This window comes from Giraffa tippelskirchi, chromosome 6 (genome assembly GCF_054371585.1).
Source record: "Giraffa tippelskirchi isolate mGirTip1 chromosome 6, T2T-mGirTip1v1.2.pri, whole genome shotgun sequence".
Classification (NCBI taxonomy): Eukaryota; Metazoa; Chordata; class Mammalia; order Artiodactyla; family Giraffidae; genus Giraffa; species Giraffa tippelskirchi.
This window is the reverse complement of record NC_137280.1, coordinates 141,651,354-141,665,545: the sequence shown is the minus strand read 5'-3', so window position 1 is coordinate 141,665,545 and position 14,192 is coordinate 141,651,354. Positions and strand designations below refer to the sequence as shown.

The window sequence follows — 14,192 nt, the reverse complement described above, 5'->3', positions numbered from 1 at the left end:
TACTGAAGCTTTATTATGTAGGCATGATTAATTGATTCAATCTCATGGCCCTCTCCTCTCCAAGGGCATGGGGGGAGGGTGGAAGAGATTGAAAGTTCCAGTTCTCTAATTCTGATCGATTCCCCTGGCAACCAGACCCTTCCTTACGGATTTTCCGTAAGGAAAATCATTAGTCACCTCATTAATACAAACTCAGGTATGACTGAAAGGGTTTTGTTACGAATATCAAAAGACACTTCCTATCACTCTGGAAATTCCATCGGTTTTAAAAGTTTTGTGCCAGTGATAAAGAGGAACTAAAGAGCCTCTTGATGAGGGTGAAGGAGGAAAGTGAAAAAGCCAACTTAAAGCTCAATATTAATAAAAATAAGATCATAGCATCATGGCAAATAGAAGGGGAAAAGGTGGAAGCAGCGACAGATTTCCTCTTCATGGGCTCCAAAATCACTGCAGATGGCAGCTGCAGCCATGAAATTAGAAGATGATTGTTTCTTGGCAGGGAAGCTATGACAAACCTAGACAGTGTGTTAAAAAGCAAAGACATCACTTTGCCAACAAAGGTCTGTATAGTCAAGGCTATGGTCTTTCCAGTAGTCATGTACAGATGTGAGAGCTGGACAATATATAAGGCAGAACACCAAGGAATTGATGCTTTTGAACTGTGGTTCTGGAGAAGACTCTTGAGAGAGAGTCCCTTGAAAAGCAAAAAGATCAAACCAGTCAGTCTTAAAGGAAATCAACTCAGAATACTCTTTGTAAGGACTGATGCTGAAGGTGCAGCTCCAATACTCTGGCCACCTGATACAAACATCTGACTCATTGGAAAAGACTCTGATCCTGGGAAAGATTGAAGGCAGAAGGAGAAGAGGGTGACAGAGGATGAGATGTTTGGATGACCTTACCTATTCTATGGACATCAACTTGGGCAAACTCTGGAAGATGGTGAGGGATAGGGAAGACTGACACACTACAGTTCCTGGGGCGGCAAAGAGTCAGACATGACTGGCAACTGAACAACAACAACAATGAGGGACAAAGACCAAATACTGCATATATTTTCTTATACATACTCCCTTATACTAAAGTACAATGAAAACTATAGTAAAATACCATTTTCACTTATTAAATTGGCCACATGGAAAATTTTGATATTACCGTGTTGACTGGGTAACAGACAATCCCATACACTGCTAGTGCAAGTAAGAAGGGGAATACCTACTAAAATTTTCAATGCACATTTCCTTTGATCCATCAAGTCCACTATTATGGGCAATTCAGAACCCTCTCTAGAATAGGGTCAGGATTTTTTTTTTCTAAAAAAGCCAAAAAGTAAATATTTTAAGCTCTGGTGCATGGGGTCTCTGTATCAATTACTCAACTCGTTAGTGTAGCGTGAAATAGGCCATACACATTGCATAAATGAATGAGCATAGCTTTCCAATATAACTTTATTTATACAAACAGCTGTGGGTGGGATTTAGCCTGCAGGCCATAGTTTGCCAACTACTGCTTCAGAGGCAGTAGGTGCAGAAAGGCTGGGCACATCCTCATTGTGACAGAAACTGCTACTGTCCCCAAACTCCATTTCGTCCCCTAGTAAAAGTCCTGCAGCCAGGATTTGGATGTCCAGACTGCACTTCTCAACCCTACTGGGAGCTTGGTGATCATGTAACTAAGCTGTCAATAATGTGGGAACAAAAATTCTGCTTCCACCTCTGGCTCATTTCCTTAGGCAAGATTTCTTAAGAAGAAATTTCTTTTCTTTTCCTCTTTCTCACTGGCTTTTGACAATGATCAGAGTAGCATGAAAGCAATATACTGAAAATGGCAGAGCTACCATCAACCAGGGTACCTGAATAACGAGACGGGGCAGAGTGGCCCATGGTCCCACCCATAAGAGAAACTGTTCCAAACCTGGTCTGAAAGGCAAAACCGTTTTGCTCATAACCTCTTTCTGAGAAGTTAGCATTCCTGATAAAATGCTTAAGCAATTTTCTGTGAACTTTAATGGGATTAAGGTTTGCTCTCAGAAACCAATTACCCACATGCCCAATTACCCACACACTCAGTTGCCAGCTGTCAATCAAGGGTCTAGTGACCTTTAACCGACTTTCTTTTCTTTCTGTGTCTAGTCTAACAATGATTATCTAACTGAACTCTCTTCCTATCAAATGTCCCTACCAACAGTAAATTTGGAAAGTGGCCTTTCTAGGGTCCATTTCCCTCCTGTGTGCCTAATCGTAATAAAATTTTGATACATGCTCACAGCTAAATTGCCTGAAAACTTTTCTTTAACACTTGGAACACTCACCTGGTACTGTAACATGAGTGAAAAATAAATTTATGTTTCTTTAAGCCATTAAATTTTGGTCTCTATTTTAGCAGTCAACTCTACCCTAATACATTCACATTTTTTAAATTTGTTTAAATTTACTAAATTCTTGCTTTGTGTCAAAGACTATATTAAGCACTTTACATGTGTTGCATGTCGCTAAACTCCACATCTTTCTCATGATAAATACCTACCACTAGGACTGGATGCCAGGCCAATGACCACCATCACTAATAACAATACTAGTTGTAGCAGCAATAACAATAACAGCAGTGGTTAATACTTACTGACTGCTTTCTATGAGCCACGCACTGAGCAAAACTCTTTATATCTTATTCTTTAAAACATTATGGGGATTCTTCTTGGAAAAAGCAAGCAACCAATCCAAGTTTTATCACTAGTGTTAAATTAATCTCTGCTATAAGTTAATTCACTGCATTTAGAAAATGAAAGGAAACTTAATGCTTTCCTAAGAGTAAAGCTCAAGACAATCACCTTGGTTGAGGAAGATCCAGAGTAAATGAAGCTCCCCTTAAAAGGAATATGATTACCCCAAAGCATATTAGCATCATTGAGACAGAACTGGTGGTGGGATTTTTTGTTTTGTTTTCCCCAAAGGAATTATTTTTATAGGCTGAGAAGCACCATATACTTTTGCTGTTTAGGGATTTTTCACTGGTCCTTCCCAAGGCAAAAATTTGAAGGTGCTCTTGAAGACTTTTCTCCTAAGTGCCCCTACCCTTCAGGAGAAAGAAATCATCTAATTTCATCCCCAAAGACTTGACTCTGTTTTAAACCAATCTCAGATTATAGGCATAAAAGGAAGAATTATATTTTGATTTGAAGAATGGGCTAGGCTTGGAAACAGTTCAGCTCAGTTCACTTTGGTCGTTCAGTCGTGTCTGACTCTTTGTAACCCCATGGACTGCAGCACACCAGGCCTCCCTGTCTATCACCAACTCCAGGAGTTTACTCAAACTCATGTCCACTGAGTTGGTGATGGCTTGGAATAATTTTCTCTAAAGAGGATTTAAGAATTGATAATGTCATATTGCACTTCAGTAGGGTTGAATGAATTTTTTGTTTTTGTTTTTGCATTTGTGGTTATGCTAGGAGCCTATGGAGAGGTTCAGTTCTGCACATGCACACACACACGCACTCACCCTGGTCCTGAAGGAATGGGGTGTCCTCCCTAGAGAAACTCTATGGTCCTCTCAGGTGAACCAGTCTCTTAGGACTGTGCAGAACACAGGTTTTCCAGTGATACATTCAGGCAGCAAGAAAGAAAGAGTTGGAACAATGTAAGGATGGCCTCCTGGTGTCAAAAGAAGCCTGGCTGCCCCATCTGTCTTTTGAGAATAAGAAAAATTTCTGGAATTTGTAGACATTTTCAAGTTATGGAAGCCTCAAGAGAAAGATATTTAGGGTCCCTGCATATGAGGAAGAGTTTCAGCAATATTAGAAAAAAAAATTCATCCACCTATGCATCCATCCATTTATTTTACAAATAATTATTGAGGACTTACTATATGCCAGGAACCATTCAAAACTTAGGGGAGGGGGGAGAATCAGGGAAGTACTGGTCAAGAGTATCAAGTTTCAGTTGGGCAAGATGAATAAGTCCTAGAGATCACCATAGTACACCATAGTACACCATAGTGCCTACTGTTGGCAACAATGTATTGTGCAGAAAGGGTAGCTCTTCTAAGTGTTCCATCACAGTCACCACTCCCCCGGCCAGTAGTGCCGCACTGATTCCTCTCAAGTTTGTGGGTGCTGCTCTGAGCAGCCATCACCCTTTATACCAGAAAGCTGGCAGGCACTGTGAGGAAATAACAAAACAAGAAGAAAGTAGAAGAGGTGCTAGAGGAAGAGGTATATGTGGTGGAAAAAGTCCTAGACCAGCAAGTGGTAAAGGGCTAAGTGGAGTATCTCCTAAAGTGGAAAGGGGTCTCAGATGAGGACAACACATGGGAGCAGGGCGGTAACCTGACTGCCCTGACCTCCTTGCTGAATTTCTGCTGTCACAGAAAACAGCACCCGAGACAGATAAATCAGATGGAGGCAAGAGCAAAGCTGATTCTGATTCAGATGGTATGGGAAAGGAGAGCAAACCAAAGAAGAAGAAAAGAATCAGAAAACCACAAGGCTTTGCCTGGGGTTTGGAACCTGAGCGGATTATTGAAGCTACAGACTCCAATGGAGAACTCATGTTCCTGATGAAATGGAAAAACTCTGATGAAGCTGACCTTGGTCCCTGCCAAGGAAGCCAATGTCAAGTGCCCACAGGTTGTCATATCCTTCTATAAGGAAATGCTGATGTGGCATTCCTATCCCTCTGTGAGAGACTGTGAGAGGATGATGACAAAAAAAGATAACAAGGATTAACTCTCTTGAATACCAGCGCCTGTCACATCTGACTGTGGGTTTCAAGTGGGGAGAGGAGGAGTTCTACTTGTCTTGACACCATAAAGGTGGCTTGAGAAGATGTGCTTTGAAGAGCCAGTATAGTTTCTGTGCCCTACAGCAGCCTAAGTGCTTTAAAGCCATTCCATGCTGTACAGTTTGCACACCCATCTCAGTGGCTGCTGCTGCTGCTAAGTCGCTTCAGTCGTGTCCGACTCTGTGCGACCCCGTGGACTGCAGCCTATCAGGCTCCTATGTCCATGGGATTTTCCAGGCAAGAGTACTGGAGTGGGTTGCCATTGCCTTCTCCACATCTCAGTGGAGGGGAAGAAGAATCAGTGTTTCAATGCAACCCATTCTGAACTTCACTAAGAAAAGCAAAGAGTCTTCTATGATGGATAAAACTTGTGGAATGGGATGTGGGAGAGCAAGAGATACTGTAGATCTTCAAAGAGCATATCCACAACCCACAGCCTTCTTCCCAAGAGGGTTAACTCTGTCTTTTTTACAGCATAGAATGTGTGTAGTTTTTGTCTATTACTGGTGTATTATTTGGGGTGGATGGGATGGGGTGGGAAAGAAGGGAGACGAGAGTTAGGATCATTTTTGTTAAAATTTGAAGAAACTGTGAAACAAAGGAAAAAGCAACTAATGATGATTGGGTTCTGTGTCCAGAATATTGTATCCTTTCAAAAAATGTCATTGACCACCTAAATGAGGACTGTGAGAGACTGTTTAAAAGCTGTGAATGCCTGAAACTTAGAAGCCAAGGTATTCCCTGCCTGAGATTAATGCTGGTCCCAACAAAGGACTAAGCCAGTTATGAAATTAACAAAGTTGCTATTTGGGGGATGGAAAATGGTTGAGAAGGAAAAGTCTTATTGAATGTATACAGGAGGATCATTCTGTCTTAGAGGAGCTAATTCTTGAAATTGACAAGACCCTTTCTTTTCCAAGTATGAAGTTGTAAATATCAGTTTCTCCACCCAAGCAACTGGCTGAAGTATTTAGGGAAGGGCAGAGAGTGGTATAGAAGGAAGGCAGATAGGGAAAGACAAGAACCAGTGCTCAGAGGGTGGAAAACTCTTGGGAGACTCTGTTTTTTTGAACCTTAAAACCATTGGTAGCAGGGTTTAGTCACTGACAGCATAAGTTCAAGAGTTGAATCATTTCAAAAATTAAATCTTCTCAGGAGAAGATTTAATTTTCATACTGGGACAGTGGTTCACTTAAAACAAAACAAATTTTTTAATCCTAAGAATTAACTAAAATCCAAAACTCTGTCTTGGATCATGAGCTCCATCAGTTCTTGACATCGTCTAGACCTGCATCTAGAATTCCATTGTAATATCTAGGCATGTGTTAGGTTTCTGTGAAAACTTTTGTTTAATAGTAAATTTCATATCAACATTGTCAGTTTTTTGTCTTAATAAAACTATAGATTTATAAAAAGATAATAATAAATAAACAAGTAAATAAAGAGGGTGGGAGGAAATGCTTGAAAATGATGAAGATGTTTATGGCAGTGGTTGTAGTAATTGTTTCACAGATGTATATTTATCTCCAAACTCATCAAGTTGTATGCATTACATATGTACAGCTTTCTGTATAACAATAACACCTCAATAAGATGGTTTTAAAAAACACTAGAGATACAACAACGCACAAGGTAGTCAAACAGATACAACCACATTTGTAACCCGTGTGGTGGCTCATACAAGCATCAGATTCTCTAATGTCATGTGTTTTTTGTTTGTTTGTTTTTTTCAGTTTATACTTCATTCTCACTCACTCAACCATCTTAAAAAGTGCATCTAACCCTCCATGTACAATGGTGGTTATATGCAGCCAAATACTTGCCTCATTGGCCCTCCCCAAGTCTGAAATTCTCCTCAATAAGTCATCCTTCTGGGCTCAGACTTGTGTAAATGTTGGGAATTCCCTGGAAGTCCAGTGCTTATGCTCCATTCTTGCACTGCTGGGGGCCCAGGTTCAATCCTTTGTCAGGGAACTAAGATCTCACAAATCAAGTGGCAGGGCCAAAAATAAATAAATTAATTAAAAATACACAGACTTGTGTAAATGTAGGAGTTCCCATTTAAATGCAAATAGCCCTGCAGCCATAACACATTACATCATTGTCATTCATTAACACCTTTCAAGTGTAACAGCAACTGGGAAGTCTAAGAAATCCTGGAAAGGGAGAGAACGTAAGAGTGCTTCCAGAAAGAACAAGGCCAGCTGGCAGCCTCAGTAGTGTGGGAAGGGGGTTGTCAAGCTATTGAAGAAAGGTGAACTGAGCACATACTTCCACTTGGAGAGACTGAAGGACTTTGTTGAAGAACACCAGGACAATCAGTAACAAACTGAATGATAATCTGGTATTAGACTATGTAATTAGCTACTCATTTATATTCTCACGTATATCTGAACCTCTTAATGGTTCACAGTCATTTTTGGAAGCAAGCATGGTATACTTTATGTAACAATATGGAGAAAAATCTACTTACCAGGAGAACCCACCCACCACCAAAATTGTTTACTTGGATGAATAACTAAATTATAAGCTTTGATGAGGAAGAAGGCCTCCAAGAGGCACTTGATCACTCTGGGGCTAATTCCAGGGCTTGGCTTTGCTGACAAGGGTTTATAAATTGGGGACAGAAGCTGAATAGGCTGGATAATAAAACGGTCTTCAGAGGCTGTTTGGAGTAAGAGAGGAAGAATGACAAGGTCACTGGCAGAGGACAGAAGAAGAATGAGGACCTTATTAGTTCTCTATTGTGTGGTCTCTGATGCAAATCAACTTCCCTATTTCCTCATGAAATCTTCAGTAAAAGTCCATTCTTGTTAGTGTGTCCTATTAACGGGGGTTCGCCAAAGACCTTAGGGAATAGTGTGAGTACCAGCCATCCACAGCAGTCTACCACATCTGGCTTCTACTTATGAATATTTAAAGAACTGGAGTTGTACAAGGCCCAATGCATGGAGCCTGCTGCTTAATGCAGCATTATACATTTGGAGATGGGATTTTTATAATTTTTTATTGAAATACAGTTGACTTAAATGTGTCTGCTGTATAGTGAAGTGACTCAGTTATACACATATAGACATTTTTTTAATATTCTTTTTCATTATGGTTTACCACAGGATACTGAATATAGTTCCCTGTGCTATACAGTAGGACCTTGTTGTTTATCTACCCTATATATAATAGTTTACATTTGCTAATCCCACACTCCCAGTCCAGCCCTCCACCACCCCTCTCCCCCTTGGCAACCACAAGTCTGTTCTCTATGTCTATGAGTCTGTTTCTGTTTTCTAAATAGGTTCGTTTGTGCCATATATTAGATTCCACATGTAAGTGATATCATATGATAGTTGTCTTTCTCTTTCTAAATTACTTCACTTAGTATGATAATGTCTTGTTTCATCCATGTTGCTATAAATGGCATTATTTCATTTTTATGGTTTAGTAGTATTTCAATGTATATGTACCATATCTTCTTTATCCATTTATCTGTCAATTGGTATTTAGGTTGTTTCTATTACTTGGATATTGTGAATACTGCTGCTGTGAACACAGGAGTGTGTGTATCTTTTTGAACTATAGCTTTGTTCAAGTATATGCCGAGGAGTGGGATCACTGGATCATATGGTAATTCTATTCTTAGTTTTCTAAGGAAACTCCCCACTGTTTTCCACTGTGGCTGCACCAACTTACATTCCCACCAATAGTGTAGGAGGGTTCCCTTTTCTCCACATCTTCTCCAGCATTTATTGTTTGCAGATTTGCTGATGATAGCCATTCTGACTGGTATGAAATGATATTTCATTGCAATTTCGATTTACATATCTCTAACAATAATTAGTGATGCTGAACATCTTCTCATGTGCCATCTTTTCACACTAGCCATCTGTATGTCTTCCCCATTCTCAGAAGGCATGTGACTCTGGATTGGCAAGACTAGAGAATTCCAGCAAGGCCACTTTTCCCAATGAAGACAAGAATTACAGAACCTGGCTCTCCATTGAGAGACAAACACAATCCATGGGGCCTGGGAACATAGAGCTTCATGAAATTGATATCCTAAAAATAAATTCCATTTTCTTCTCCATCAAAAGGCTGCTGAGACACCATTGGGTAGCACTATTGCTCACATTTTAAAATTTCAGATAGTCAAAGTCACATTTCAAACTCAGCAGCAGAAAGAATAGCAGAGCTTTCTCCAAGAAGCTCTAGAAGACAGCATCCTACCAAGGTATATCACCAATATGGCTAAACTACAGAAGGTTCAAAGTAAGTAAAATATGATTTCTTAGAAAATAACCCAACTCATATAAAAAACATTATCTACCAGATTCAATGAGCATCAGCATCCTCATTACAATTTCCATGCAACTTGACATCCTAAAGAGCTTCTTTCTTCATTTGAGATATATTGCCAGCAATTGCCGCTCACTTCTGTTTAAGGGATAATGGGGGAAGGCATACTGTTTTGTGGCTTTTCTTTTCCACAAACATGCTTAAGCCTTGGTTAGTCGATTACCCCCATGACTCCTATATCCATTTACAGTAATTTCTATTAAGAAAAGTTCCACCTCTTGCACTAATGGGAGTTTTGATGATCAACTCAAGGTCCCTAGCTACTATGTGTAGCTGCTATCCTTGCGTGGACTTCCAAGACCTTTCCCTGCACTATAGAATAATGGATCTTTGAGAAATATAATAATTCTTCTTGTTCCTCCTCTCACACCCACCTTACTAGCAGATAGAAATCATCAGGGGTAATAGCCAGCAAAGCCACACTGGACACACTTGTCACAGTTACAGTTACCAGTGTCTGGCATAACACACAAATGCACACATGTGCCACACAATGGGATTTTATTCAACAGATAAACCCCATATTAATTATATTTTTCACTGTTAATATTTTAACTAATTTAAATAGTTCCATGCTGCTGTCCTAGAGTAAAACCAAATGTGTACACTGCTAACTGCATGACAATGAAAGATTATACTATCACAATCAATTACATGTGCCAACTTTTTTCAATGCCACGTTCTGCTCGTGACAGCCAGAGAAACAACAGGGGAAACGAAAGAACCAAAAACATATATATAAAATGCGAGGAAAAAGACAATAGAAAATTATCCCAAAGTTTGGTACAACGGATATGACTGATGGTAGAAGCTCTCCCCATTCAACCCTGGCTTCTAGAAAACAGAATAAAAAGCCCAAGACAGAGATTTTAAACAGAGTCCTTGCCATGCTACTCTGTGGACCACTGTAGCAGGAATGGCATCGTCTGAGAACCTGCTAGAAATGCAGATTCTCAGGCCTTACCTAGACCTAATGAATCATATCACACAGGTCATAGGCATGCATATTAAAGTCTGAGAAGCTCTGCTCTAGCTCACTGGGGTATGAGAAAACAGAAACCTCCTAATGATGGAGGGCCATTTCCTGCAAGGATGAACCTAGTGGAGGAGGTTAAGAAAGGAAGTAATGTTTTTATATTTTTTCAATGTATTAATTTTTTTTTTCAATGTGTTAATGTTTTAATTTTTTTTCAGTGTTTTATAGGGCTTCTTGCCTGTAAGTTTTCAGATGGAGTTAGTTAGACAATGTGATGACTTTGCTGCTAAATCGCTTCAGTCGTGTCCAACTCTGTGCGACCCCATAGACGGAAGCCCACCAGGCTCCCCCGTCCCTAGGATTCTCCAGGCAAGAACACTGGAGTGGGTTGCCGTTTCCCTCTCCAATGCATGACAGTGAAAAGTGAAAGTGAAGCTCAGTCGTGTCCGACTCTTGGCGACCCCATGGACCGCAGCCTATTAGGCTCCTCCGTCCATGGGATTTTCCAGGCAAGAATACTGGAGTGGGGTGCCATTGATTAATTTTAATTTTTAATTTATTTATTTATTAATTGAAGGATCATTGCTTTACAGAATTGTGTTGGTTTCTCCCAAACATCAACATGAATCAGCCATAAGTATACACATGTCCCCTCCCTTTGAACCTCTCTCCCACCTCTCTCCCCATCCCACTCCTCTAGGTTGTTACAGAGTCCTGGTTTAACTCCCTGAGTCATATAGCAAATTCCCATTGGCTATTTATTTTACATATGGTAATATAAGTTTCCATGTTACTCTCTCCATACATCCCATCATCTCCTTCCTCCCCTCCCACCATGTCCATAAGTCTGTTCTCTATGCCTGTGTCTCCATTGCTGCCCTGCAAATAGGTTCATCAGTACGATCTTTCTAGATTTCATATATATGCATTAGTATATGATATTTGCTTTTCTCTTTCTGATTTACTTCACTTTGTATAATAAACTCTAAATGGTTTATCCACCTCATTAGAACTGACTCAAATGTTTTCCTTTTTATGGCTGAGTAATATTTCATTGTACATATGTACATATGTACCACAGCTTCTTTATCCATTCACCTCCCGATGGACATCTAGGTTGCTTCCATGTTCTAGCTATTGTAAATAGCGCTGCAGTGAACATTGGGCTATGTGTGTCTTTTCAATTCTGGTTTCCTCAGGGTATGTGCCTAGTATTGGGATTGCTGGATCATATGGTGGTTTTATTCCTAGTTTTTTAAGGAATCTCCATACTGGACAAATGATTTTTAATGTCACTTCCTGTTTGTACTCTGAACATGCCATGTCTTATGGTATATTTTCAAGTTGCAACAGGACATAAAACATTTGTATTGTATTAGTGACTTTGTCTTTTTACATGATATTTCAAGTTTTATTGCTTAAATGAGAAATCTACATACATTTAATTCATTTATTCATGCTAGACCTGGAGAAGGAAATGGCAATCCACTTCAGTATTCTTGCCTGGAGAATCCTATGGACAAAGGATCCTGGCAGGCTAGAGTCCATGGAGTTGTAAAGAGTTGGACACAACTGACGGGACTCAGCACATTGTTCATTCAACAATAATCACTGACCATCTGCTATGTGCTAAGCAGGGTTCTAAGTGCTTCAGATACATCAGTAAATAAGACAGACAAAACTGCCTGCTTTCAGTGGGTTTGCATTCTTTTCAGGGGAGACAAACAAAAAAAATATAGTAAGTGATATCATATGTTATATGCTGATAAGTGCTATGGAAAATAACAGAACATAGAGGAGCACTGGGGGAACAGGGAAGGGTTTGCAGTTTTAAATGGGAAGGTCAAAGTAAGTCTCACTTGAGCAAAGACTTGTAGCAAAGCAAGGGGTGAAACACTCAGATTTCAGGGAGAGGAGCATTCTAGGTATGACTGGCATTTTGAGGAAAAGAGGAAATTTATGGAACAGAATGATCAAGTGGAAGAGTAAAAAGAAGTAAAATCAGTTAGGTAACAGGGATGTGAATTAAGGCCTTTTATAAATAAGGATTTTTATTAAAAAAAAAAACAAAAAAACTTAAGCTTTTACTCGGAGTCAGATGGGATGTCAATGGAGCTTTTCGAGCAGAAAAGTGGCATGACCTAACTTACATATTTTAGCAGAATGATTTTGGCTGCTGTTTGAGAATAGACTATTGGGATAAGCAAGAATGGAAGCACAGAGACCAGTTGGTTTCCACTATAATGCAGGTCAGAGATGATAGAAGCTTAGATTAAGGTGGCAGTAGCAGAAGTGTTGAGAAGTGGTTAGATTCTATTTTTATAAGATTTGTTGATGCTTTGGATGTGGGGTATGAGATGATGAAGGAAATCAAGGATGATAAAAGTTCATGGCCTATTTGGAAGGCTGGGAAAGATGTAAATAGGGCAAGTTTGTGGGAGGAAGATCAAGACTTTCTTTTGGACAGGTTGGATTTGCTTTCTAAAGGCAGAAACCCTAACCAAACCAATGTTTCATGAGAGACAACTGTTTAGTTACTTTTTTATTGACATAATGGGAGGGGGAGAAAAATATTCTCTAGGCACTGGGCAAGGAGTGAGTTGGAAGGGATGCAAAAGACATGAATACTTCCAAAGAGCTTTTACTTCCAGTCCTATCACTTACTGGTGTATCACTTATGAGAGGCATTAAGTTTTATAGGTCTCAGTTTCCCCATCTCTGCGAAGGAGCCCCGCATTTAGCCACTCCCTGTAAAGTCTCAAAATGAGGGAATAATACAAAGACAGACAGGCACTCACATGCACCCATACATGCACCTACACGTGAACAAACAGCAAATGAGTCCATGATATCACCTGACCCCTTCAGAACTTGGATGCCAACTAGAGATAAGGGAGTAAAGCAGAAAATACTGACATGACTCAGTAGAGCTAGAATGAACTAATATTGTGTTTTCTGCTATCAAAAACAGTCTCAAGGGACTTCCCTAGTGGTCCAGTGGTTAAGACTTTACCTTCCAATGCAGGGGGTGCAGGTTCGATCCCTGTTTGGGGAGCTAAGATCCCACATGCCTTGAGGCCAAAAAACAAAACAAAACATAAAACATGAGCAATATTGTAACAAATTCAAAAAAGACTTTAAAAATGATCCATACCAAAAACACTTTAGAAAAAGAATAGTCAAAAAAATGAGACCAAGTTGAGTTATCAAAACCTAAAGTGACATTTTTTTTGTACAACTAATTATTAAATCCACATTTTTACTATTAGTAGCTTTCGAAATCACTTCACATTTTCTCTCTTCCATGAAGACCTTCTTGATAGGCTCACCAGGCTATCTTATTCATTTGATACTCAGTACACATAGTCTTGCATTTATCTTTTATTTATATAGCTTGAGTCACCTCCTTGAATTCATCACTATTTTCAATTCAACAAGGCTTTTTTTACAGCACTGTATAGAATTGCTTTTAGCCACGAGTAACAATGGATATGGCTTGCATAATTTCACAATTTAATTGTTTCTGGCTATTTCAGGGCTGATGCAGAGGTTTAGCAATATCAACCAGTACCCAGATTCGCCCTACCTTTCTGCTCTGCAGTCCTTACTGTGATATCTTTTTATATTTGACCTTCTTATTTCAAGCAATATGATTGATTTAACCACAAACATCACATCTCCACACAAAACATTTAAGCCCAGAAGAAAGGTGCTGATCTCCCTACCATCTCTTTTCATTCAGGAGCAAAAGCTCTCCCAGGAGACTTCTCCTTAGACCTAACTAGCCACAATTTGGTCGCATGGCCACATCTAAACCTCCCTACTGCTACTGCTAACTCGCTTTAGTCGTGTCCGACTCTGTGTGACCCCATAGACGGCAGCCCACCAGGCTCCCCCGTCCCTGGGATTCTCCAGGCAAGAACACTGGAGTGGGTTGCCATTTCCTTCTCCAATGCATGAAAGTGAAAAGTGAAAGTGAAGTCGCTCAGTCGTGTCTGACTCTTACCGACCCCATGGACTGCAGCCTACCAGGCCTCTCCGTCCATGGGATTTTCCAGGCAAAAGTACTGGAATGGGGTGCCATTGCCTTC

General features: G+C 40.0%; 1 protein-coding gene and 1 pseudogene across 27 annotated transcripts in view; one reads left to right on the top strand and one right to left on the bottom strand.

The window, feature by feature from the left end:
- Window positions 1-14,192, bottom strand: part of LOC145510122 (uncharacterized) — an 838,825-nt gene that overhangs the window by 693,077 nt on the left and 131,556 nt on the right. Inside the window, exon 3 of one of the 27 annotated variants that reach the window (XR_014056719.1) lies at window positions 13,115-13,172. The exons of the other annotated variants lie outside the window; for them this stretch is intronic. The gene's annotated coding sequence lies outside the window, so the exon portion shown is untranslated. The remainder of the gene's footprint in view (window positions 1-13,114; window positions 13,173-14,192) is intronic. 27 annotated transcript variants of the gene reach the window in all.
- LOC145509403 (chromobox protein homolog 1 pseudogene) lies at window positions 3,538-4,720 on the top strand (annotated as a pseudogene).